The sequence below is a fragment of the Canis lupus genome, chromosome 38 (genome assembly GCF_003254725.2).
Source record: "Canis lupus dingo isolate Sandy chromosome 38, ASM325472v2, whole genome shotgun sequence".
In the NCBI taxonomy this organism is placed as follows: Eukaryota; Metazoa; Chordata; class Mammalia; order Carnivora; family Canidae; genus Canis; species Canis lupus.
This window is the reverse complement of record NC_064280.1, coordinates 14037223-14041295: the sequence shown is the minus strand read 5'-3', so window position 1 is coordinate 14041295 and position 4073 is coordinate 14037223. Positions and strand designations below refer to the sequence as shown.

At 43.2% G+C, this 4073-nt stretch overlaps 1 long non-coding RNA gene across 1 annotated transcript; it reads right to left on the bottom strand.

Annotated features, from left to right (window-relative positions):
* Positions 1–258: 258 nt before the first annotated feature.
* On the bottom strand, positions 259–3753 carry LOC112642898 (uncharacterized). The gene is made up of 3 exons (XR_003125491.3): positions 3647–3753; positions 3333–3554; positions 259–2574 (listed from the first exon to the last, which is right to left on the bottom strand). It is a non-coding gene; the product is annotated as an uncharacterized LOC112642898 (long non-coding RNA).
* Positions 3754–4073: the final 320 nt, after the last annotated feature.

Genomic DNA, 4073 nt, shown 5'->3' with positions numbered 1-4073 from the left:
AATACAAGCTGCAAGTTATTTCTAATTAGTCCTAGCTGTTCTCAGGAAAACCGAGTCAAATCATGGAGTCTTTTAGAAAAGATCCTTTTTGCTATTCTTGGTCTGTCCCTGAGAAACCCTCAGTAAATGGTCCCAGTGACTTGTCACACGTTCTTTAATGATGAAATGTTTCCAGGGCTGCCAGGCCTATAAAAAGTTCTAAGAGCAATTTGACCTTCCCACTTAGTTTCCTTTATTAAAAAGAAGCCGCATGTGGGGTTTTTTTATTTTTTTATTTTATTTTTTTCAATCAGAATATTTCTAAATAAAGTATAAATGGAATTTTTAAGGGACTTTGGGGGTGTGGGGGGGGGAAAGTGGTAATTCCAGAATCGGGAACGGGACTTAAAATTGTACCATGTTAAGATATGTTGGAGCTGGAAAGAAAGGCTTGAGGCAAAATAGGGATGTCACAGGGGGAAAGCAAGATAGCTACTGGTCAAACAGTTTCCAACATGGCACTGCTTTGGTGAATGAGTCACAGACCAGAGTCTGGCCCCTTGTCTATTCAGTCAAAAACTGGCCCTTATCAATAATCCCAGATGGAGTCAGGATCTTGGGGAGAGACTCACACACTCACTTCACAGATTAATGTGTAAACCAAAGGTCAATTTACTAATTTATTATGGGTGATATTTATGTCCAGTGTCCTGAATGCTTGCCCCTTCCATCTAAGACACCCCTTTCCATGTCCTGAGCAGCTAGGAGGCTGGGTTATTAATCTGAATGTTGCTTGGTTGGCGTGGAGCTGAAGCAAATGGGTGGAGAATGTCTTGAGGATCATGTCATCTAAGCAAAGATAAGGTTTAATGAAACTCCCATCGTCTCACAGGAAACACTAGACAGATATCTGTGTCTCCCAAATTCAGTCATTTCAATCCTCCAACTAAGATTTAACATAAATCATTAATTCTATTATTCTTTTTTTCTGTGCTGCATGTTAAGATTATTATGAACCAATTATCAAATGGCTATTTCTGTGGGCACCAGAGAGAATGCTGTTCACTTCCATTATATGCTTATTTAATTTCTCTAGATCTCTAAGAGTAACTTTTTATTATTGTTGTTTTACCCTATTTCTAAGTTTCTTGGAGAATCCTTGCCATCATCCCAATATATCAACTTCAAACTTCAGAATTCAGTCGTCCACTGAAGATATGTTCATTTATCTGGAATGTATTGAGGAAACGCTAAGTGCAGAGCACTGGGTCGAGTACAGTTAAACACACAAAGGAAGGGGAGATGAGCCCTGCTGTCAGGAAACCTCACATCCAATTAGGGAGATGAGCTGTCCACACACAAATTCTAAAGAACAATGCGATGCAGTGCATGGCTTAGTGCCAAATGTAGAGTGGAGTTCAAAGAAGGGAGAAAACAGGGTCATTCAGAGGAAGCTTCACGGAAAAAGTGGAATTTAAGAGGAAAACTATAAATCAATCACAGGTTAAGGCAGGGTTTCTCCGCCTAGGCACTATTGACATTGTGTGGGGGACCTTTGCCATGCATTGTAGGGTGTAGAGCAGCACCCCGGCCTCTGTCCCACTGGCCAGTAGCATCCTCCCACCAAGCGTGATGACCAAAACTGCATTGTCAAATATCCCCTCAAGTGCAAAGTCACCTCTGTTGAGAACCATGACCACTCACCTTAGTGCATTATTCAACTGACCCTTAGAGGTGGGTGGGTTATCAGTGCCCAGAGGAGAGGTTACCCATACAAATCCAGAATGAGAGCCAGCAGCACAAAACCGTGAACAGATAACATCAGGGAGGTAGGGATAGTGGGGGGACGGGGTATAGGATGAGGGGGGTTATCTAAGAGATGTGGGCCTGGGACTGGATGTACCATAATACATAATGATAGTTATGAAATTTCCTTTCTGCCCTTAGACTGGTGTCTCGAAAATGTCTAGAATGTTCCTGCCTTTATTCTGAATTGGTGCTTTTTTGGGGGGATATATGACTCATCTTAAAAAAAAAAACTCAATTAAAAAGGGGGTTTGGCTACATGCAACTGGTTATCTCAGGAGACATTTAAATAACCTATAGGAAGAGATAGGATTGTAGGCATGACATCAGAACAAGAGCTTTTAGGGGCAGAGAGCTCCCTCCTTACTACACATGATTTTGCTTGAGAATGTGAAATCTAAACTGAGTGCTGAAATATATTATTACTCCAGGACACATTTCAAAATAACAACCACCATAAGCAGTGTCATTACAATCCATTATATAATCCCTTTCTAGAGTGCTTTCTTTCCGCCAGGGCTACATATGAGCAGAAGTCTCAACCACCGGCAGCCGCTGGTTTCCCTGAAAGTCCTGATGGAACAAGCCAGCTTGGGGGAAGGAAGTGTGACCCATGCTGGTGACCCTGGAGGGGAACCCAGGAAAGGCCCCGAGCAAAAGGGCCCCTGATACCATAGCAGGCATGCCCCGATTCTGGAAAGTGTTCAGCAGCCCCATTGTCTCCTGGATTCCTTTTGCAATAACTCCAGCAGGAAGTGAGAAGGCACCGTGGGTCATGCAGGATCTGTCCTTCAAAAAACAAACAAATAGGGATCCCTGAGTGGCGCAGCGGTTTGGCGCCTGCCTTTGGCCCAGGGCGCGATCCTGGAGACCCAGGATCGAATCCCACGTCAGGCTCCCGGTGCATGGAGCCTGCTTCTCCCTCTGCCTATGTCTCTGCCTCTCTCTCTCTCTGTGTGACTATCATAAATAAATGAAAAAAAAATTTTAAAAAAAAAAACAAACAAATAAACAAAGACCTAGTTGACCTTCCCAGCTTGCGCAGAGGCACACTATTTCAGAATTTTGCTCGTCTTTAACTCCCCCAAAACTGGATACTGTGAGGAAATACTTTGGGGTGTAGATCAGAGGTGATCCATTTGCAGGGAAGGTGGTGGCCAGGAGGCTGAAGGGGGAGGAAGAGAGGCCATCAGAGGAGGGAGGCCCCCAGGTTCCATCTGGAGCCTCCACCTGCCTCCATTCGCTTTCTTTTACTCTTTGCCTGGACGCTAGCACATCAGGAGCAGCAGGGCAGAAACAAGGCTGATTCAGAAAGTCTGGTGCCAGACATTCTGTGAGAAACAGAAAGATCCACAGGATTCTGTGTGGAGAGGGCAAGTGAGACACCGCAGACCTGTTATCCCTGCATGCAGAGGGAACAATCAAACTCTCAGGTCAAAAAACAAAAAAAAAAAAACAAAACAAAAAAACACAACAACAACAAGAAACCAGAGTGGAAAGCAGCCTTTGTTTAATCAAAACAAAACAAAACAAAACAAAAATCTCACTTTCTCCTATTTCCAGAGTTTCTGGGCTTCAATAGGAAATGCCAGGGTGAGGGAAGTGTCCATGTACAATTTCTCTTTTCCCCTCCACTTTCAGATAAAATCACTTCTATGCAGTGACTCCTTTAAGCTCTAGACAAGCGTGAGGGATCATTTTTATTTGGTCTAAAGAAATTCATCTCTTCCTTTTAAACCTCTCCTTCTGCATCCATTACTATTTGCTTCCTTTAAAAAAAGAAGAAACCACTCATATTATGACATACACTAGAATAGCTCCAAGACCTATTCTTAGATTGATATATAAGGAATTTACTCACCACTCCCTTCAGGATTAAGGAGCATTAACCTTTGGAACGCAGTCTTTATATGCATGTCAGGGTATTTTTAAGAATGGGAAAACCCAGGATACAGATAAACAACACGGGTTCCAAAAGGGGGTTATTTTTAGACCTGAGATTCCAAAGTGTATAAAGCTAGAGATACCAAAATGGTTCTCATCCTAGTGGACATGCCCCTCCTGTCACCTTCATAGACCGCTCTCCCCTTGGTGTGGCGCACTGTGTGCACACATGCAAACACACACACACACACACACACACACACACAGCCCAGACCTCTTCATAAAATCCCACTGCCACAATCTCTAGTTTTGATCATAACCCAAACCATGATGAAGAGTAGAAATATTGGACTGCTGTGTCCCATGACAAAAGACCATTTCTGCTAAGGCTTCCTCCCAAAACT